Consider the following 23,431-nt stretch of genomic DNA (forward strand, 5'->3'; position numbering starts at 1 on the left):
CGGGTGGGGGCCAGAGGAGCCGTTCTGGGGCCGGGGGCTGCCTGCGTGGCTGGGAGGTGGGGTGAAGGGGTGCAGGAGGGAGGGAGAGAGCGAGTGTGTGTTTGTGTGTGTGGTCCTCACCGCCCCCCCCCACCCCCGTTCTCCTTCCTTCTAGAACCCCTTCGGGGGCGGGGCGAGTCTCCATCCCGGCCGCGACTTACGCGACACTTTTTTGGAGAAAGAGAGCTTCCTTAATTGAGGGCAGTGGGGTGACAGGCCGAATGGAAGGGGAGAGAGGCATTTCATCCTTACCGGGACATAGAGTTCGAAGAAGACCCGCCTCCTGCAGACCCGGAATTCGACCCCTCGAGAGCGGCTCGGGCCGCACCGGCACCCGGCCGGTGCGAGGACGCAGGTGGGCGCTGCGGGGTTTAGGGTGAGCGCGAGCAGAAAGGGGGAGACGCATGAGGGGGCGCTGGACGGTCCACGGAGGCCCCGGCCGCCGCGGGACGCCAAACACGCAGCGCCGCGCGGACCTCGGGCGAGGAGGACCTCGTGCGCGGGTCAACCCCCAGGAAGCCGTGCGGCGCTTCCCGGGCGGGACTGGAGCGTCCCCTGGCGGCCTCCCTCCTTATTGCAGCCCTTGCCCGCGTCCTCCCCGGGCGGACGCGGGGACCCGGGCAGGCGCCGCGAGAGCGTCCAGCAGCTTCCTACCAAGGCCTGTAGTCCCTTCGCGCTTAGGTTGCTACTGATCTGGCCTTAATTTAAAGAGAAAAGGGAGGAAGGGTCTTCCTTCCGACCCCTGTGTGAGAAAATGGAGAGGAATACACATACACTCCGGTGGGGTTCTCTAGACGTTTTTGGTTCAAGGACCACTTCGGGGTCAAAGATTCTAAAGCACATCTCCTGCTGCCGCCGTACAAAGTCTTAGGGCGCTTTTAATTGGACAGTCACTGAAAAGTTAGATTTGGCACTTGGGAATGGGGTTTCAGATACGTACAGAAAACAGAATAATGTTTTTACAAATTGTTGATTCGTTTGTGATTTGATTCTTTGAACGTTGCTTCTTAAACTGCCGGGAGGACCTTCGGGGTCAACTCAGAACCAGTATTGGAGAATACTTCCGATTCACCAGGCAGGAATTGTAAGGATCGTCAGTTTGTTTTAGGTTGAATCGATGGTACCAGGGACATTCTGGGACCTCGGAGTATTCTAGAACTGTGCCCACGTTGGGCTAGCGGTTGATAGAGTGCGGTTTATCACAGTAGTGTAAGACAGAAAGGGCTTCCGAATGGAACCGATTTAGTGACAAGACCCACCGCACCTGCATCATTTAGAAGAACGCACTTATTGGTCCATCGATACAGGGCTAGAAAGAAATAGATTTCACCTTCTTCCTTGGTCTCATAACATTTATTTTTCCGAAGTTCTAACTTAAACACTTTCTGTTACACTTTTAGCACACCATCTCTTGTTGCTTTTGGAAATGGAAGGCAATTTATCATTAACTTCTACATGATAAATTTCCAAATAATTGAAGACAATTATTAATTGTATGCGTTTCAACCTTCTTTCCTCCAGGTTAAATAATGAAAGTCTTTAACCTATCTTCACATCATGTATTTTCTGTCTCTTCTCTCTCTAGCTTTTTTCATCCATCTTCAAACATGAAACTGTACAATGATATATAATAATTATAATAATAATGCTCACAAAGAATATGTAAATTAAGCATCCCAAATGCCATCTTTATACATTGCATATATGTCTTCATATCCTTGGAGACAGTGGGAGACCAGCTCATACTGGAAGAATTCATAGTCCTAAGTTTTAGACCAAGTATATGTGGAAATAGCCACCCAACCACTCCCAGCACCCACGACGCTACTCCCTGCCTTCAGCTTGGAAATAGATTGGATATTGTTTATATAGCTGTTTCTCAAAACTGTTTTCAGGTCAAATAATATCTTCAGTTGAAATAAAACTCTGCTTTCCTAACTTGGGATTTTACTAAGACAATGAGGCAAATGCTGTGGGCTTTACCCAAGGGAGCTTTATGCTTTTTTTTGTTTTTTTGGAGCCTTATGCTTTAGATACATAGTTGGAGAGTAAAAGTTTATAACACCAAAAAAAAAAAAAAAAAAAGCCCTCATCTGTTTGGTTCATCCTGGGAAGTTTGTAGTTCATTACTAATTCATGGGGCAGCACACACCTACTCAGTGTCTAAATCTGCCTTGAGGTCTTTGTGTTATCCTTTGCCTCTTATCAATCGCTGTCTGTGGAGACAGCTCCAAAGAAGAATGTCTGGGCATCTACCCTTTGCCCCAGAAGCTCCCAGTTGGAGGATCCTGAAAGCAAACATGAAAAAAAAAAAAAAGGTATTTAACCTAGCAAATGCCGCGCCGCCACCGCCGCCTCCCCCCATCCCTGCCCCGTTCTAGATGTTTCGTTGTCAAGGCACATATAAAACTTTCTTGATACTCTGGCACTTGTCACCCAAGAGTAGAATTTTGTCCTATGAAGTCAAAAAAAAAAAAGAAAGAAAATGTATCCATTCAGTTTACCATTATGGAAAGTGCCGGGTGGATAGGGAAGAAGGAGAGTATATAGCTTCCCTTGTCCATAGCATTTGATTATAAAACATTTGGTAGGAAAAGTATAAGAAACTGCTACCTGAACATCTAAAGTTGTAACTCTGGTCCCCAGCTCAGCACCCTGTTTGCTTTCGTCATCCATCCCCGTTTGCAGCTATTTTCTCTTTGTCTTTGGGCTGTTTTGCTGCTCGTCAGTTAGCTCCCCAGGGCAGTCAGCACCTCAGCATCAGTCCTCTGCCTGGCATAGCGGTAGAGCCCTCTCAGAAGCTGTGTTCAGGGTAGGACCAGGTCTCATTTGTTCTTCTGGCAGTCTCTGCACCCTGTGTTCCCTCTTCCACGGATCTCCTCCAGTTCCCACAGGGAATGAGTCAGTAGTCTCCAGTCCACATGTAATCTACGTTATGCCATGTGTCCGAAATGTACTATATTTTTTGACAAGCCACCAAATCCTTTCCAAGAATGTTCTGAAATCGAGTACGAAGTGAGAAGTGGCAGTGCAAGAAGGGACAAACCTGACCTCGGCTGGGCTCTGCCACGTACTAGATGGGTCACTCTGGACTGAACACAGTGTCCAGATCTGTGGTGGAGCATAATACTCCTTCCCTCGTTAGGAATGATGCGGCATGTGAAGATTAAGTGAGATCATAATGGCCAACATTTATTGAGCACTAGCTATGCCCAGCATGGGTCTTAGAACTTTGTGCAGTGAATCATTTAATCAATGAGATAATGCCAGTAGGGTGCCTGGCTTGGCGTCCTACACAAAATAAATGGTAGATAAAAATAGCATGAAAAATTTATTCAGTGAGAAAAGAGACTATAGATAGAAAACTTCTTAATGCTTCTTTAGCCTATTGGAAATGCAATTTATGTACACAGTCAAAACTCCTCTGTTTTACTGTGTGAAAACGGACATATAAGGTTCAAAGGTTGCAATTTTAACTGCTTTTTAAGCTTCTTGGTGTGATGTATTTTAAGTTTAAGAATGTGTCAAGTTATTGTAAGCTGCATACATTTCATTTGAATGTTTATATTTTGGCATTACTGATTTAAAATGCATAAGTATTTTTAAAAATGGAGCTACATACTTAAAACTTATTGTAGGATTAAAGAAAATACTTATATTTAATTTAACTTTATTTTTATATAAATAATTTTATAAAATATGTAATACTTAGCACAGTTTTGATATAGTATGTGCTCAATTGCAGCTTAGCTGTTATTATCCCTATTACTAGCTGGACCTCTGAAATAATAGTCAAAATAAAAATGTCCATGAGAGAAATAACTTATTTTTAAATATTCTTGAATATTCTTCAGGTACATTCTTTCCGCCGCCTGAGCTTTCTCAGGCAGACATTTTAAAGGGCTTGGGGTCCCCATCCTAGGGACAGCCTTGAGCTGCTGGAAACATGCTAGTGTTTGTTCAAGTCTCGTAGTGTGGGGAGGTGGCTGAAATTGATTGTGCTAAAAGCTGCAGTTCTTGCAGGCCAAGGTTGAGGTCTAGTGGAGAAGAGGACTCAGAGGAACCTGACTGAAGTTTGGTGGAGGACAATCTTTGTCACCTTCCGTAGCAACTGTGCAGAGCTGCCTCTGTCCTTTTGTGGATGATGGTCCCTATTGGTGGACAGTTGAGTACGGTGTGGTGAAGGTTTCATAAACCCAAGCTATTTTCAAGAAAACAAATATTAAATGGAAATTGGTTTTTCAAAAATGATTAATGCAGCATATAAAGAAATGGTATAATAATCAATCTGAGGTTGGGTTGTGTTTTGTTTTTTGTTTTTTTAAGAATCCTGAACTATTATCCCTTTCCTAGGACTAACCTTGCAAAAATGTGTGTGACGAACTGTTTATTACCTAAGATGCCATGGCCTGATGCTTGGGTTTCAATCCTGGTTCTGACACTGATGACCTACATGGTTGTGACATGTAAGTTATCAGTGCCAGATGACTCTGTGTCTCTTTGTCTGCATCTGTAAAATGGGATAATAATCTCATAGGGTTGTTGTGAAATTTAAGCTAATGAGTCCATGTAAAGCCCTTAATAACTGTTAACTAGTTTAATCCAACTTTTTCTCACCTCCCACACCCAGGCCTAGAGAAGTCTTGGGAAGGACCAAGGATGACTATGTGCTTTTGTACCTTTAGTGTACAATATCTGTCCTATTTCTGTATCTTAAAAAGTTCTCCAGCATTCACTGATGATTTCACAGGTACCTATTCCCTAAACCCCTTGCTGATCCCACTGACTTGCCATTAGCATCCTATGTGTATTTTCCATTATAGAATTAACTTTAGCTCTCCATTCATTACAGTTTGGGGTTCTTGTCTAATCTTGGCTACTCATCTTTTGACCCCCACCAACTCAGTAAACCTTTAAGCATTTGCTGAGGGTCTCACCTCATGTGGGATACACAAGCGGGGTGAGATGAAGTTTTCTTTCACAGAGAATATACAGTTCCATTATGGCTGCTAGCTTTCCAAGCTCTATCAAGTGCCAAAAGGTCTAGCAGAGGTAATTGCTTTGTTTTTAATACATGTCCTGGAAACCTAGAGGAGTCAGAATCTTCAGGGAAGGAGGAGTGGGCTTGAGGTAAGTCTTCAAGGATGCTTAGAGTTTGATAGGTGGCCTTGGCAGGAGACAGGTGCCTGGGGAGACTGGAGAGCCAGCCTTGCCTGTGGGGAGAGAATTCCGATTTGGGGTTGGATGGGTAGGGCGGGACCAAATTATGGTGGACTTTGGAAACTGATCACGTCTTTAGATGTGATAAGAGAGGAAATGGAGAGGCCCTGTGTATCTTTTCTTTTTTAAATTAATTAATTAATTAATTAATTTTTGGCTGCGTTGGGTCTTCGTTGCTGCGTGTGGGCTTTCTCTAGTTGCGGAGAGCGGGGGCTACTCTTCGTTGCGGTGCGCAGGCTTCTCACTGCGGTGGCTTCTCTTGTTGCGGAGTGCGGGCTCTAGGCGTGCGGGCTTCAGTAGTTGTGGTGCGCGGGCTCAGTTGCTCCGTGGCATGTGGGCTCTTCCCCAGCTAGGGCTCCAGCCTGTGTCCCCTGCGTTGGCAGGAGGATTCTTAACCACTGTGCCACCAGGGAAGTCCTAGCCCTGTGTATTTTAAACAAAGTCGTAGGTAAATACGGCCCCTACTAAAAGAACCTGCGTTAGGATAATAAAATCAGTGGAATCAATACAGCCTGGGAATTTTTCATGAAAAGCAACTTTTAAGTGTTTATTAACATCTCAGTTTTTGTCCTTAATCAGTAGGAATTGTAAGTGGAATTGAACTTGTGACACGTTGTATTCTCTCTCCACCTCATGAAAAAAAATGCTAACCTCCAATCCCAGTGGCACCTGGCATTGATCTTTCTTTCATGGTGACATTCCCTCTGTGAATTAGGAACCCAGTACATTCTCCCTTTCAAGAACACAGCAATGCATTTGTTCACTAAATATTGATATTCTGCTACATGCTGGATACAGTATTAAGGGCTACAAATAAACAGAGAAGTACAATAAATTCTTGTTTTTGTGGGTTTACTGTCTTGTTGAAAATTGACATCTATATAAATACAAAAATAGAGTAGCCCAGGGACTTCCCTGGTGGTCCAGTGGTAAAGAATCTGCCTTCCAATGCAGGGGATGTGGGTTCAATCCCTAGTCGGGGAACTAAGATCCCACATGCCGTGGGGCAACTAAGCCCACACTCCACAACTACTGAGCCCACACACCTCAATGAGAGAGAAGTCCGCGAGCTGCAACAAGAGCCTGCGCGCTGCAACAAAAGATCCTGCATGCCGCAACTAAGACCTGAGGCAGCCAAAAATTAAAACAACAAAAAAAAGAGTAGCCCAGGGGTTGGCAGACTTTTTCTATAAAAAGCCAGATAGTAACTATTTTAGACTTTGTGGTCATACCGTCTATTCAACTCTGTCACTGTAGCGTGAAAAGCACCCGTGGACCCTAGCTAACTAAGTACACGAGTGTTGCTGTGTTCCAATCAAATTTACTTATGGACTGAAATATAAATTTCATATAATTTTCATGTGTCATGAAGTATTCTCCTTTTGATTTTTGCTCACTGCTTAACAATGTAAAAGATACACCTAGTTTGCAGGCCATACAAAAATCAGTGGCAGGCTAGATTTGGCCCACGGGCCCCGTTTCGTTGACTCCTGGAGTGAGCTCCTGGAGTGGGCTATGACAGACCTCGTACGTACAAAATGCTACAGAATACAGAGCAGGCAGGGGTTAACTATTTCTGCAGGACGGAGGTAGGATTGAGAATGCTTCCAGGAGGAGGGGAATTTGACAGAGGCTTTGACAGTTAAGTATTTGCTTGCCTGGGGTCAGTTGAAGGGGGTGGAGTATATGGACCAGTGGGGAGCTGATTCCAGGCTCCTTGAGCAAAGGCATAAGGACAACAAGGCCTACAGGGCCTGGCGTATTCGGAACCTTGACCGGTTTGCTGTGGCCTGAGCTTGGGTAACAGGAAGCAGGAGACTGGCCCGAAGCAGGCAGAGAAATTGGGCCAAGTTTTGTGAAGGGCCTTTATTGCCATGCCAGAGCGTTTGGGTTTTATTTCATAGGCAGTGGAAACCTTGGAAGTTTCCCAGCAGAGAAGTGATTCAAAGCGTATCAGTGTTTTAGACATTCCAGGGCGGGGGCATGGGGGCCAGGTTAGAGAAGGGGGCCCGGGAGCATTTAGTGGTCGGGTTATAGGCAGGCCGGGTAGGATCCAGGAGTGTGGGCCATCCCCAGATGGTGGGTTGTGGGCACTGCCAGATGGAAAAGAGGCTTTAATGGAGTCCAGGGAGCGAAGCCAAACGCTGAGAGCCAGAAACAGCCTGGAAGGCACTGCCTGGCAGGACTAGGGGGGCAAGGTATTGGGAGAGATGAGACCGAGAGATGGAGGGGGCGGGAACGGGCAGAGATGGTCCACTAGTTCCTGCAAGAGCCGGACAGGACCTTTGGGGAAAAGATCTCATTTTTTCTTATAAAAACAACACTTAATAACTGTAAAAAAGTAAAACAGCACAGAGATCCATACGGTCCTCCCTCTGGACCTCTCTCCTCCCACACCTGGGGGCAGTAACCGTTCCCAATGGGGTACGTGTCCTCCCCAGCTCTCTGTTCTACGCTCATGCAAACATAGATCATGTCTTCTTAAATAAAAAGGGAAAGCGTACATATTTGTATGCAATTTACTTTTACTGAAAATATCTATGTTGCAGACATCTCTGCTGTCAGCACGTATATATCTACCACGTTCTTTTTAACAATTTTGTCAGTTTTCAGAGCATGGATGTACCATAATTTATCTGTGGACGGGCGTTCACGTTGTTGCCGTCCATCTAGGCTTTTAGATAAGGCCACAGCACACACACAGTGAATGCGCGTGAACCCTTGCAGTGGGATCTCGGGCTCGGGTTTGCCTGTACAGTTTGCTCGGCGCCGCTGGATTAGGGCAGGAGGCCAGTGCGGCCAACAGGGGCTGCCCTGACCACTTACATTTGGGCAGAAAAATGGGCCTTGACTGGAGTGAGGCATATGCAGTAGAACCAGTAGGACCTGGCACGGCAGATAAGGTAGTAGCAGGAAGTTTAAAAATGGGTAAAAGTGTTCTAGTTCATCAGCAAATCCCCCTGGCTTTATCTTCAGAATTAATCCAGAGCCGGTCCGTTTCTTCCTCCCCCCACCCCAAAGCCCATCCTGATCTCGACCCCCTCCCGCCCCTGCACTAGGGAAACAGTCCCCAGAGCAAATGGAATGATCCCTTTAAAATGTAAGTGAGACCAGGCTACGTCTCACCTCAGAATCCTTCACCGGCTTCCCAGCCACTCAGAATTAAGTCCAGCTCCCCACCGAGACCTCCAGGGCCCCGAGGGTGCTTGCCCTTATTGCTCCTGCGCCATCCCATCTAAACAGCCCCCCAAGGCTTCCCCGGTGGCGCGGTGGTTAAGATTCCGCCTGCCAGTTCAGGGGACACCGGTTTGAGCCCTGGTACCGGAAGATACCACATGCCATGGAACAACTAAGCCCGTGAGCCACGACTACAGAGCCTGCGCTCTAGAGCCTGCGAGCCACAACTACTGAGCCCGCGAGCCACAACTACTGAAGCTCGCGTGCCTAGAGCCTGTGCTCCGCAACAAGAGAAGCCGCCGCAATGAGAAGCCCGTGCAATGAAGAGAAGCCCCCGCTCGCTGCAACTAGAGAAAGCCCGTGGGCAGCAACAAAGACCCAATGCAGCCAAAAATAAATAAAAATAAAAATAAATTTATGTAAAAAAGTAGGCATGGGCTTCCCTGGTGGTGCAGTGGTTGAGAATCTGCCTGCCAATGCAGAGGACACGGGTTCGAGCCCTGGTCTGGGAAGATCCCACATGCCGCGGAGCAACTGGGCCCGTGAGCCACAGCTACTGAGCCTGCGCGTCTGGAGCCTGTGCTCTGTAACAAGAGAGGCCGCGACAGTGAGAGCCCCGCGCACTGCGATGAAGAGTGGCCCCCGCTCGCCGCAACTAGAGAAAGCCCTCGCACAGAAATGAAGACCCAACACAGCCTAAATAAATAAATTAATTAATTAAAAAAAAAGTAGGCATGCATTAAATACTAATAGAAAAAACAAAAACAAAAAGACTGGCGAGTATGCACCTAAAGTCACGAGTAGGATTTTGTTCATAACTGTTCCCTCCTCCACTGACAACTCAGAGGGTTGCCATGGGCATTTGGGATCTTGTATACCAATAGAATACGATGTTCATTGCCTTCTGTTGAAACGTAACAATATCTTTCATTGGTTAGCATTTTACAATTTACACCACATTTCTTCATGCATGATTTACCAAATATTTACTGAGTGAGTGAATTTTCTCATTGGATCACAGCATCCTTTTGAGACAGGCCAGCAAAACCACATCACCATCTGATGGGGATGAAGGGCTTTTCCAAGGTCACCCTGCTAATGAAGGGCAGACCCAGGACCGTAACCCAGGTCTTCTGACTCTTGTGAGGACACATTCCAAATCCAGCTCCTGTGACGCGCCTCCGTGTCTGACCAAGTAACCACGTAAGAAATTATAGCCTTTCTTCCCCTTCTAGTTGGGGATCCATTCTAAGATAGCATCCAGCTTTGAGGTGAGTAGGAGAATAGTTCAAAGGTGGAGGCTGCTCTCTCTGGAGTCTTAAAATAGGTCATAGAGGCTTCTTGGCTATTTATATATTCATAAACTGGTATTCCTCAGATGTAAAAATGGAGGCTAATTTTTAAGGAGAGTGAAATGGGGTCAAGGACACCGATACGAAGGCTTCCTGGAAGCTGAAGGCGTGGCCAGGTCCCACGTGATTCCTCGCACTTGAAGAAACTCGACAGCAGCTGGTCTCATCTGGTAAAGGGCTCTGGATTACTGCGCAGTAGGACAGGGGATGAATTTTACCCTTTAAAATGTAGTATCTTTTTAGTATGTGCCAAACTGCAATACTGATGGTTGAATTTGGGGTCTTAAGTGAATAGTGGGAGTTTAAGAGCTACTGTCTTGCCCTTGTTTTGTTGCTGCCTTCATGCTTACTTATCTGGGAATGTTTTCTCTTTTCTCTTTATGCTTCCCTTTGCTCCACGTTTTCTGACTCTCCTCAAGTTGATGGGTTTCTCCTTTGTTAATCAAGAAGAGCCATGAGAAGTAGAGTGAGAACTGGGCCTGGAGCCAGAGGGTCTGACTGGAGCCTGGGCAGGTCCTGGAATCCACAGGCTTCACATTCAGAGCCTGGAAGATTGTCAGGCATTCTGTGATCCTCAGCCATCGGGGAGGGTGCTTTCCTAACTCACCTCATGGGTGTTTCCAGCATCAGATCAGATCATGGGTGAAAACTATTAAATGATGCAGCAATGGCAGTTCTGAAATAAGATACTAGTCACATATTCAGAACCTAATATTCAGAACCTAATTTTTATCTTAAAATTATCTTAAAATGCACCTTCCCTGATTTGATGTCAAAACGTTTACAAGCTTTTTGGCCATTTGGAAAGGCCAGCATAATCCTGAGCTGAATAAAATAGACACATAACCCCGACAGCTGACACAACCTAAGATGTCATGTAATGTTTTACGCTTTTAAAAAACAGACAGGAATAGCATCAAGGGAAAGAGGCCCAACAAAGAGCTGCAAGTGTCATCTACTCCACTGTAGCTTGTACTAAATTTATATGTGATAACTTGATTTTCTGTAAAAATCCGAATTAATATACTTAGGATCTTCTGTTTCTTTGAGTGAACATTTATAAATGAACCAGAAATTAATTTTTAAATTTTACCTTTTCTCTCCTTTGGCAGTAATTTCTCATGGCTTTGGTGATGGCTGACAGCTCCCACCTTTCTATCTCTGGCTGGAACCTCTCCTCTCGTGCACCCCGCTGCCTTCTCAGCATCCCTGTGTCCACATCTGTCTCGGGCCATCCCAATCCGCATGTCTCATCTTGGCTTTCAGTCCTGCTCTCTCTGTTGAGTGCAACTCCAGCCCCTGTCACTCAGGCCCAAACCCTTACAATCATCCTTTCTTTCTCTTCTTCTTTCACCCCAGAACCCATCTATCACGAGATGCCGTTGGCTCTGCGTTAAAATAAATGCAGAATCCGTCTCTCCTCACCACCTCTATTGCTGCCAGACAGTTGGAGCCACCCTCATCTCGCATCTGAAATACTGCCAGAGTGCCTCACCCTATATAACCTTTTGTTTCCTAAAATCTATTCTCAACACAGCAGCCGGAGTGATGCCCTGTCCCTACCTTGCAATGGCTCCTCCTTTCCCTCCGTTAAAGCCAGCATCCTTACAATGGATTCTAAAGTCGCAAGTGGGGACTCCCTTTGTGCCACAGTGGATAAGACTCAGTGCTCCCAATGCAGGGGGCCTGGGTTCGATCCCAGGTCAGGGAACTAGATCCCGTATGCATGCCACAACTAACCGGTGGGCTTTAGACAGATTTATTGGCAGGGGAGATAGAGGGGGAAATAGAAGGAGGCAAGGATGTGTGGGACATTTGGTCTTTTTTTAAAAATAAATTTATTTATTTATTTTTGGCTGCGTTGGGCTTTCGCTGCTGCATGCGGACTTTCTCTAGTTGCGGTGAGCGGGGGCTGCTCTTCGTTGCGGTGCGCGGGCTTCTCATTGCGGTGGCTTCTCTTCGTTGCGGAACACAGGCTCTAGGCACGTGGGCTTCAGTAGTTGTGGCTCAAGGGCTCTAGAGCGCAGGCTCAGCAGTTGTGGCACCGCAGGGGCTTAGCTGTGTCACCAGGGAAGTCTGTGTCAGCAGGCAAGTCCCGACATTTGGTCTTGAAGAAAAAAAGTGATTTATTTTTCCCGACATTTCAGTTATTGGAATTAGTAAATCAAAAATTCTAAAACTTCAGATAAACAGAAATTCCTTTAGGATTGAGGAGGGGAGCAAGGCGTATTCCTAATTGGGATCCCATGCACTTTAGATGATCCCACGGACTATGTGAAGTTTTGTGTGTGTGCATCTTGTGCATGTTTGTGGAGAGTGTGCCAGAGCCCTCACTGAAGTCTTGGACACAAAAAGTTAGGGGCCCCTGGCTCAGGACAGCCCCAAATGTGTCTGCTGAATGCTGCTGACTTCTTGCCACCTGGATGCCTGTGAGAGTTGCTATTGGCCCTTTCTGACTCCAGTTCCCCACTTTAAAATGGTGCATGGGACTTCCCTGGTGGCTCAGTGGTTAAGAATCCGCCTGCCAATGCAGGGGACACAGGTTCGAGCCCTGGTCCGGGAAGATCCCACATGCTGCAGAGCAACTAAGCCCGTGCGCCACAACTACTGAGCCTGTCCTCTAGAGGACGCGAGCCACAACTACTGAGCCCGTGCGCCACAACTACTGAAGCCTGTGCACCCTAGAGCCCGTGCTCCGCAACAAGAGAAGCCACTGCAGTGAGGGGCCCGCGCGCCGCAACGAAGAATGGCCCCTGCTCGCCGCCAACTAGAGAAAGCCCGCGCACAGCAACAAAGACCCAATGCAGCCAAAAATAAATAAATACATTTATAAAAATAAAAACAAAAAATGGTGCAGTAACTTTCTCAAGACTAATTTTGTGAGGAGGTGCAGCAAAGGGTATGCGCTCAGGCTCAGGAAGCTGATGGCCTGGGTTTGAATAGTGGTCCAGCCAGTCCCTGCTGTGTGACTCTGGACTGTTACTTCACCTCTCCGAGCCTCAGTTCCTCATCGCAGAGCAGGGATAAGTCATTGCTGAACAAGGTAATTCACACAAAGACTCACACTGTTCTGTGGCTCATGGTAAGCTTGAATATACAATAGGGCTGTCATCACTAATAATGTGATACTGGGGCAAAATATCCTGTAGAAAGGATTTGTATTTCAACCTGGAAGATAACTGAATATTGCATTATAGCATGAGGGGTGAAGGGGCTCCTCAGCAGGGTGCGCCTCGGTTCTGGAAACTTTACAATTAATCCTGTTAGTGTCACAGAGGACTGTACTGTGCCAATGGTGTGACTCTGGGAGTTCAGACTTCAGTCAAAATCTGAGTCAGAAGATTTGGTTCCTGAAAGCCTTTTAAAAATTAGGTAGAAATATGTGTAAAATAGGAAGTACAACATACTTTTCCCCAATGACATAGACAATGTACTTTATACCCTTTTCAGTGATTTTTAGAATGTTTACATTGATCATATCATTGATCAAGAAATACTTTTGGGGACTTCCCTGGTGGTCCAGTGGTTAAGAATCTGCCTTCCAATGCAAGGGATGCGGGTTCGATCCCTGATTGGGTAACTAAGATCCCACGTGCCGCACCGCAACTACTGAGCCTGCACGCCACAACTACTGAGCCCGTGTGCTGCAACTAAGACCCAACGCAGCCAAATAAATAAATAAATATTAAAAAAAAAAAAGAAATACTTTTGGAATTTTTCTTAAAAAGAACACTCGGGCTTCCCTGGTGGCACAGTGGTTAAGAATCCACCTGCCAATGCCGGGGACACAGGTTCGAGCCCTGGTCTGGGAAGATCCCACATGCCGTAGAGCAACTAAGCCTGTGCCCAACTACTGAGCCTGTGCTCTAGAGCCTGCGAGCCACAACTACTGAAGCCCAAGTGCCCTAGAGCCCGTGCTCCACAAGAGAAGCCACCGCAATGAGAAGCCCACACACCGCAACAAAGAGTAGCCCCCACTCGACACAACTAGAGAAAGCCCGTGCACAGCAACGAAGACCCAACGCAGCCAAAAAAAAAAAAAAGACTCAGTCAATAGGTATACCTCGTTTTCCTACTACAGACAGCTCCTCATGTGCCTTTCTTGGACAACCAGAGCAGGTATATACTCGACAGTCTTTGTGGCAAGCGAGATTGGGCTCAGAGTGTCAGTTTCACGATAAACCTTTGGTGTCAGTAGAAGCACACAGAAAGCAGTATGGGTTTTTCACCTCCCACTATTCCTCTCTGTTTCTCCTGGCAAACTCTGCAAGTGAGCCCCAAATAGGATATTACAAAAATATATTAATGCGTAGATAAAAGATGGGAAAGCCGAATTAATTTAAAAGCCCGATAAATGTCCTCTTTAATGACAGTGCTTTATAGGGAGATGGCTGTTCAATTTTCCTCACAACACCGCCATACCGTCGTAATTTGTATGTGTTTTTATAGGATCATTGATTCATTTAGCAAAAATATGTTGAGCCCTTGTGGAGCAGCCTTGTATTGATAGCTGCGTAGGAGGCCCATGGCATGAGGTGTAGGGCCAGGTCACAGAGTCTGGTGTAAGCTGAACCCTGGACCTTGGGGAACAAGAGATTAAGACCTGGAGAAATGGAATGATTTTCCCAGGACCTCCTGACTTCAGCCTGTAGGTTTTCCTTCTAGACTATGCCCATTGTATTCTTCTTTTTTAAATTAATTAATTTTTTATTTTTGGCTGCATTGGGTCTTCATTGCTGCGTGCGGGCTTTCTCTAATTGTGGTGAGTGGGGGCTACTCTTCGTTGCGGTGCACAGGCTTCTCATTGCGGTGGCATCTCTTGTTGCGGAGCACGGGTTCTAGGGCACGCATGCTTCAGTAGTTGTAGCACGTGGGGTCTAGAGCACAGGCTCAGTAGTTGTGGTGCACGGGCTCAGTTGCTCCACGGCATGTGGGATCTTCCCGGACCAGGGATCGAACCTGTGCCCCCTGCATTGGCAGGTGGATTACTTAACCACTGCGCCACCAGGGAAGCCCAGCTATTGTATTCTTGATTTGATTTTTTTAAACTTTGGAGGTAAAGGAAAAAATTTTCATCCTCAAAAAAATTTTTTTTCATCCTCTTAAAACTGGTTGGATTTATATGAAAACACCATTTCCCAAACTATTTCATGGAATAGTAGTTCTATGAGATATTATTATGTATTCCCAATTTAAAAAATTGTTAGCAGTACTTTTTCTAAAATTATAGGTTTAGGGTCCAAACCCTAAAATGCAAGGAAATAGAAACAGCACAAAAGATCACCTGATAAATGAATTGCATGCTGGATCTTATAGTATGGATCTCACACATGGGCATCATTTATCATCTCAACACTTTGTATGTCATTTAGGCACCTGTAAACCTGACTTCTGGTTTCTGGATTATATTTTTCATTAAAACCTCAATATATGGTTGATATTCAATATTTATTTTATATTAAACATCAAATCAGATATTAAAAACTTATTGGAACTGTAGGCAGCCTTTTAAAACAAGTTTGCACTTCGTTACTGAATTGTTCAACTCTATGCATACTCAGTCCTACAGATAGACAAGTGGGTGGGTGTGGAGCCCTCGAGGACCGTGGCTTCTGGTGGAAGAGGACAGCTCATGTGTCTGTGATCAATTCTGTCACTGGTTCAGTGTGTGGCCTCTGTGCTCCAGTTCTTTTGTCTATAAAGTGGGTGTTGACCAAAGAAGCTTGCAAATAGAAAATAAAAGGGACCAAAAAACACACCATGGGGAAGTTAGGTATTGAGGGATGAATTATTCCATAATCTTTATCCAAAATGTCTTAAAAAAATTTTTTTGTTTATTTGTTTATTTTGACTGCTCTGGGTCTTAGTTGCGGCATGAGGGATCTTTACTTGCAGCATATGGACTTCTTGGTTGTGGCATGTGGACTCTTAGTTGTGGCATGCATGTGGTATCTAGTTCCCTGCCTAGGGATGGAACCCAGGCCCCCTGCATTGGGAGTGCCGAGTCTTACCCACTGGACCACCAGGGAAGTCCCCCGAAATGTCTCTTGAAGGTAATAATTTTAAGCCATTTGGCCCACATTTTCTGTAAGCACACAATTATTAGGCACAAGGATTCTGGAAAATGTTTTTTGTGTGTATGAATATGTTTTAAATTAAAAAAACAGAAACATATGCCCCACGTAGGTTGTCTGTGATGCATAGTTTAGTGGACTTAATGATTTTCCCTTATGGGAATTCCCTGCTGGTCTAGTGGTTAGGACTCCATGCTCTCACTGCCAAGGGCCCGGGTTCAGTCCCTCGTGGGGGAAATAAGATTCCACAAGCTGAGCAGCGCAGCCAAAAAAATATATTTTTTTCCCTTAAAGTTATTTAATAAATATTTTGCAACTCGAGGGGGGAGTCCAAGCTCAGTCTTGGTCTTAATTCAGGATTTAAATTTATTTTGAAATTTTTTTGGCCGCCTGGCATGCGGGATCTTAATTCCCCAACTAGGGATCAAACTCGTGCCCCCTGCAGTGGAAGAGCAGAGTCTTAACCACTGGACCACCAGGGACTTCCCATTAACTCAGAGTTGATTTTTGCCTAGTGAACCTTCCTGCAGAACTCTGAATATCACAAGTTAGGTCCAGATCTAAACATTCTTAAAGTCCTAGCTGCAAAGATGGTCAAAGGTCATGGTTAAAATGATTTTTCTGGTATTAGGAACTTTATATTCTGGGTAAGGATATGTTGGCTCCTAAATAGCAAATATTGATTTTTTAAAAAAATGATCATTTGGTCATGTTTTTCGCAGATATTTTATTATACTTTTATTTAAGTATTGTTGATTTTATTATACTGTTTTATAAGTTTAGTTAACGAAAGAAAAACTTTCTTTACTTGGGTGTCTTGTTTGGTGATAAATACTGAATCTTCATTCCTCCTGGGTAGTGACAAAAGTTGAAATGATTTACTTTGGTCCTCAATTGTATTTACAGCAAGAGTCAAAACATTATTTCATTCAAGTATGACTGATAGGGGCCTGCCCCAAATTTACCTTAATAAACCCTTTCTTTATAGTATGCATGAATAATTTATAAATAAGATTGTAAATCAGTCATTTAAAATGCTTAAATTTTATTACACTTTGTCTAATTCAGAACTTTCACTGATTCGGATTGGCCTTTCCCTCAAGTGGGCCAAATTGGCCACGTTGTCACACACCATTGTCACCAGCACCAGGACCAGCATTGATTCCTGACCCAGCAGGTTTGCAGATCAATGGTCAGAAGGACTCTGCTGGTTCAGCAAGACGTTCAGAGCAAGTAATTTCAAGCTCTCCATCTTTGAAGTTCCTGCTGGCTAGAATCTTTGGCGACTTTAAATTTTTTTTTCAAGAGGAATTTTTTAAAGCCTGAGAAATGGATGTTCCTTTGGGATCGCACGTTGGCGACAGGGTAGGGATCCATCCCTCAAGCATTAGCGGGGGTCGACGCGCGCCAGGTCCTCTGTTGGGCACCAAACGTACGCGGAGCCTTAAGGGTCTGTCCAGTGGGGACAGAAAAAGAGGAAAACAGAGCGTGGGGACTTTGCAATCGGGGTCGCCCTCTGCAGAAGGCGGTTCAATGGGAATAAACAGAGGCGCCTTCAAAACAGAAAGGGCCGTGAGCCATTGCAGAGAACGACTGCGTTTAGCGAGCGCGTCCCAACTACACGACCGCTGGGAGCCCGCGCTGGCGACCCCGCCCCTGCGACCTCGGGCGGCGGCCACCGACCTTGGGCGGGGGCTGAGCGGAGGGGGCGCAAGTGGCGCCAACCGCGGGGCCTCATTTTCTTTCCTGGGCCGGTGAATTCCCAGAAGGGTTCCGATGCTTTTGCTTGGCAGAGCAAGGGGAAAAGACGTTTAAAACGTATTCCGTTGTCTTTCCTGGTGACAGAGCGGCCCCCAGCAGCATGTTTCCAAGTGTCTCTTTGTAACCGTGCGAGAGCGGTTACTCCTTTCTCCTCTTAAAGCGCAGCGATAGTGAGTAGGAAGAAAAAGTGCTTGTTGCAAAGCGTCGATTATTCTAGGTCATTGAGCGTTCCGCATCCACCTGCTGAGGAAATCATGGCTTTGCCTGTGGGGGGATTTATTGCGCAGTTCATTTGCATGTTTAGAAAACCTGAAAGATGGGAACCAACTAACGGGGGGTCACTGAACCAGAGCCACCAGAGTGTTTGAAGGGTGAATGCAACAGGGTTTAAACAGCTGGTAAGTTCTTCCTCTTAGTTTCCACTACCCACCCCAGAGGCAGTAATATCCCACGTCCCTTCGGCTGTGGCCCCGTGTGGCACAGTGTAGCTGGCACATTTTCTAGGACCTGAGCTAGCTGGAGGTGGGACCCTTGGCTATTCCAAGCACCAAGTGTAGCTGCTGTCATCTTACAAGACCAGTTGGTGGCAAGTCCTTCCAAGGCTTGGATGCCAACAGGTGGGGGATTGGGTAGAGAAGTGGAGGCATGATTCCAGAGCCTTCCTTTTTTTTTTTTTAATCTAGACATATTATATTAAAACTTCTGAAAACCAAAGGTAAAGTGAGAATCCTGAAGGCAGCCAGAGAAAAAGATACATTACATTCAGAGGAACAAAGATAAGAATTGCATCTTTAAAGAGCTGAAAGAAAATATTGTCAACTTAAAAGGCTATACCCAGGGACTTCCCTGGTGGTCCAGTGGTTAAGAATCCGCCTTCCAATGCAGGTGACGCGGGTTCGATCCCTGGTTGGGGAACTAAGATCCCACGTGGTGCAGGGCAACTAAGCCCGCGCTGCAGCTACTGAGCCTGTGCGCTGCAACTACAGAGAAGCCCGAGTATTGCAACGAAAGATCCCGCATTCTTCAAGGAAGATCCAGCATGCCACAACTGAGACCCGACGCAGCCAAATAAATAAATAAATATTTTTAAAATATATATTTTTAAAAAGGCTATACCCAGTGAAAATATCTTTCAAAAATTAAGGCAAAAATACAGATGTTTTTAGAAAAACAAAAGCCAAGAGAATTAATTCCCAGCAGGCTTGTGCTAGAAGAAACATCAAGGGAGGTTTTTCAGGTAGAAGGTGTATGATACCAGATAAAAACCTGGATTTACACCAAGAAATGAACAACTCCAGAAATGTAACAATGAAGACAAATACAAGATACTTTTAGGGCTTTCCAGGTACACAATCATATCACCTGCAAGTGATAGATTTACTCCTTTTCTCCCCAATTCTTGTACCTCTTATTGATTTCTCTTCTCTCACAAGTAGTGAGATGCCTGATGCCTCCAGTACAGTGTTGAATAGTAGAGGGCCTCTTTGGTTTATTGCTGATCTTATGGAAATGCCCTTAGTATTTACCCATTAAGTTAGATTCTAGCTTTAGGAACAAAGTATATATATTTTATCATATTAAGAAACCACTCATCAATTTCACTCCAGAGCCTTCCTTTTATCACATACTTGCTGTGGCTTTGAGGAAGTCCTGTAAACCTCCAAAACCCCAGTTTCCTCCTTTACCAAATGGAGGATGGCTAGTGGCCTCCTTGGGTTCTACGACCATCTGAGTAACAGGATGCAGCAGTGAGTGTCCACTGGGAGATGATGGAGAACAGCATTCTGACTACAGTGTCACTCAGCTCTTCCTTCCCTGAGCCTCTTTGGCACAAGTCTCCTTTGTACTGTGGCCTGAAGTCAGTCAGCAGCTCAGGATAGCTGTAACCATATAGGAGGGTGAGCCTGTATATACTAATTAGTTGATATAAAGAGCAAACTCAGATTCTTCCCAGATTTTCTAAGATAAGCACTTTACAGAGAGAAATGGACCTGAAAGGAGGTATCTGGAGGATTTAAACTGCATTCAGTCTGCTAGGCAACTGCATTGTAAAAAGACTTACTGATAAAAAAAAAAAAATAGTTGCGGCTGCAGTCAAAATTGGGGGCAGGGTGATAGGGTATGGAGAGGAGAGGCAACATGTATACAAACCCACAAACAGGAAAAGTCAGTCAGGGCTTCCCTGGTGGCGCAGTGGTTGGGAGTCCGCCTGCTGATGCAGGGGACGCGGGTTCGTGCCCCGGTCCGGGAAGATCCCACATGCCGCGGAGCTGCTGGGCCCATGAGCCATGGCCGCTGAGCCTGTGCGTCCGGAGCCTGTGCTCCGCAGTGGGAGAGGCCACTATAGTGAGAGACCCGCGTACCACAAAAAAAAAAAAAAAAGTCAGTCTGATAAGGTAGCTCTGGGCCAGGGCAGCTCAAAGAGAGTGGATTGGGGTGGCCTGGGGAGATAGTAACAGAGGGCCATATGGAACTGGAGGTGGCCTGGGTTGGACAGTGTCCCTCAAATATTCATGTCTACCTGGAACCTGTGAATATGACCTTATTTGGAAATAGCATCTTTGCAGATGTAATCCAGTTAAGTTGGGGTCCCACTAGGGTGGGCCCGAATCCAGTGACTGATGTGCTCATAAGAAGAGGAAAATTTGGACATAAAGGCACTGACACAAAGGGAAGATGGCCATGTGACGATGGAGGCAGAGACTGGAGTGCTGCTGCCACATGCCGAGGACCACCGTGGACTGCCGGCGTCTCAGTCAGTCCAGGCTGCTCTAATACAATACCACAGACTGGGTGGCTTAAACAGACATTTATTTCTCATAGTTCTGGAGGCTGGGAAGTTCAGGATCAAGGTGCTGACAGCTGTGATGTCTGCTGAAGGCTCTTCTTTTGGTTTGTAGATGGCTGCCTTCTTCCTGTGTTCACACATGGCAGAGAGAGGAGGAGAGAGATGAGAGAGAGATCTTGTCTTTCTTCTCATAAAGGCACTAATCCCATTATGGGAGCTCCGCCCCCATGATCTAATCTAAACCCGATTACCTCCCAAAGGACTCGTGTCCTAATACCATCACACTGGGGGGTTAGGGTTCCAACATTTGGATCTGGGGGGACATAGGCATTCAGTTCATAGCAGCCGGGAACCACCAGAAGCTAGAAGAGGCAAGGAAGGATCCTCCTCTAGAGCCTTCAGAGGGAGCGGGGTCCTACTGAAACCTTGATTTCAGACTTCAGGTGTCCAGAACTGTGAGAGAATAAATTATTTTTCTTCTCTTTGAAGGGTAAATCAGTCAGTTCATCAAGTTTAAAAGGTGGCCTTGTCAATGAATAGCAATTATCTGTTTTATACTGTCAGATTGCAAACAACTTCATAGAGCAAACCCACAAGAATCATATTATTAAAATGCAGCTGCCCATGGGCTTCCCTGGTGGCACAGTGGTTAAGAATCTGCCTGCCAATGCAGGGGACATGGGTTCGAGCCCTGGTCCGGGAAGATCCCACATGCCACGGAGCAACTAAGCCCGTGCACCACAACTACTGAGCCTGCTCTCTAGAGCCCATGCTCCACAACAAGAGAAGCCACTGGAATGAGAAACAAACAAGGAGCAGCCCCTGCTCACAAAGAGCAGCCCCGCCTCACTACAACTAGAGAAAGCCCACATGCAGCAACAAAGACCCAACGCAGCCAAAAATAAATAAAAATAAATCTAAAAAATTTTAAAAATTTAGAAATATGCAGCTGCCTCACACACAGAACCTACATGACCTAGCCTGGGAGAGAGAAAACCATGGCATCTGCGCTGACTCCTGCCTCCCTCCCCAGCCTCACCTGGGACCACTCTCCTCCTTGCTCGGTATACTGTAGCCTCTCTGGGCGACCTTCTGCTTCTTGATAAGCCAAGCTCTTCTCTGCCCCAGGGTCTTTGCACATGCTACTCCCTCTGCCTGAAAACCTCTTCTGTCTCTTCACACAGGTGGCTCCTCTTTGTCCTTCAGATCTTGCCTTCAATGCCAACTCTTTAGGGAGGCCTTTCCTGACCGCCTTATCCAAAGAAGCATCCCCACTAGGGCAGAATAATGCCCCTCCTGCAAAGGTATCCATGTCCCAATCCCTGGAACCTGTAAATATATTATGTTCCATGCAAAGGGGAATTAAGGTTGCAGATGGAATGATGTTTGCTAATCAGCTGATTTAATGAGATTATCCTGGATTATCTGGGTGGGCCCAGTGTAATCCTAAGAGTCCTTAAATGGGGATGAGAAAGGCAGAAGATTCAGAACTGAGAGATGGCATCATGAGAAAGACTTGGCCGACCATCAGGCTTTGAAGATGGAGGCAGGTACCCGGAGCCAAGGAATGTGGGTGACCCCTAGAAGCTAGAAAAGGCAAGGATGCTAATTCTCTCTCGGAGCCTCCAGAAAGGAATGAATCTCTGCCAACACCTTGATTTTAGCTCATTGAGATGCATCATGGACTTCTAACCCCCAGAACTGTCAGATAATACATCTGTGTTGTTTTAAGCCGCTAAGTTTGTAGTACTTTGTTACAGCAGCAACAGGAAACCGATACAGACCTTAACTTCAGTGCCAACCCCTCAGACAAGTCGCCTCTGACCACCGTATCCAAAGTAGCATCCCCGCCCTCATCTAGCTACTCTCTCAGGCCCCTCTGTGTGCTAAGCAGTGTTTTCGGCACTAGGGATACAGTAGTGAACAAGACATGAAAAATCTCTGCCCTCACAGAGCCTGCACGGGGGGGCAGGGAGACACAATAAACAAATAAGAAAAATAAACAGTGTGGTGAGAAGTTCTAGGGAGGAAAAGCACGCTCACGGAATAGGACATGTGGGCAAAGACCCGAAGCAGGTGAGGGAAGGCAGCAGCTCTCTGGGGAAGGAGCAGGCCGGGCAAAGGAGAGAAAAAATAGCAAGTGAGCGGCCAGTGCGGCCGTCTAATCCATCATCCAAACCGGGGCCTCTGAGAGTGGAAGTGGCACCATTAATAACCGTGTGCGACCAACAGTCATGAACCTGGCCCCTCTCAACGCAGGGTCCCCCGGCAGCAAGGATGGGTGGCTGGATCACAGTGGCTGAAGGAGGGAGCAGGAAGGAGGTCTGAGAGGCAAGGGGCGGGTTTGGGACGGCCTTGCAGGTCACCGTGAGCACGCTGCCTTTCACTCCAGGAGAGGTGGAAAATTATGTGAGAGTTTTGAGCAGAAAACTATGACTGGGTTTATGTTTTAAAAGGATTTTCCTAGCTGACGTGGTGAGAACTGACCCTCAGGGCAAGAGAGCAGAGGCAGGAGGCCAGTAAAGTCTCCTGGAATCCCCAGGGGCCCCTGCAGAGTGGACTTGGGGAGACCAGGTCTGATGATGGAGCTGAGAGGATTGTCTTCAGACGGGAAGTGGGGTGAGGGAAAGGGAAGCCGAGGATGAATGTTCACCTTCAGAGACTTTCCAAGTCTGCGAGTTTCTGATTTGCTGTGTGTTTATCATCTTCCTCTGTGTAGATGGACGAGTCGTAAGCTCAGCACCCAGCATGTACCGTCTGGCACAGAGGAGCCGTTCAACGTATCGTGAGTGAAATAGTGGAGTGAAATAGCATCTTAATTTTCGTTGCACCAATGTGAAGTCTGAAACAAAAGAAATTAAATACATGGTTTGCCCAGATCATTGTTGACTTGGGCAAAACTGTGCATCCGTCCAGGCCGTCCGACTCCACCCCCGCAGCCCGCGTCTGTGGATTCACGGCCTCCTTGCCTCACATCCTTGGTCCATTTCCTTGCCTTTGTGTGAAATTTGGTACCGTAG

At 46.2% G+C, this 23,431-nt stretch overlaps 1 protein-coding gene and 1 long non-coding RNA gene across 2 annotated transcripts in view; one reads left to right on the forward strand and one right to left on the reverse strand.

Annotated features, from left to right (window-relative positions):
• The window catches only part of SERHL2 (serine hydrolase like 2), a 33,338-nt gene extending 32,794 nt beyond the window's left edge, over window positions 1-544 (reverse strand). Inside the window, exon 1 of the mRNA XM_060305597.2 lies at window positions 292-544. The gene's annotated coding sequence lies outside the window, so the exon portion shown is untranslated. The remainder of the gene's footprint in view (window positions 1-291) is intronic.
• LOC132597901 (uncharacterized) lies at window positions 263-23,264 on the forward strand. Its single transcript, XR_009565321.1, has 3 exons — window positions 263-394; window positions 21,596-21,715; window positions 23,131-23,264. It is a non-coding gene; the product is annotated as an uncharacterized lncRNA (long non-coding RNA).
• Window positions 23,265-23,431: the final 167 nt, after the last annotated feature.

The sequence above is a fragment of the Globicephala melas genome, chromosome 10 (genome assembly GCF_963455315.2).
Source record: "Globicephala melas chromosome 10, mGloMel1.2, whole genome shotgun sequence".
Classification (NCBI taxonomy): Eukaryota; Metazoa; Chordata; class Mammalia; order Artiodactyla; family Delphinidae; genus Globicephala; species Globicephala melas.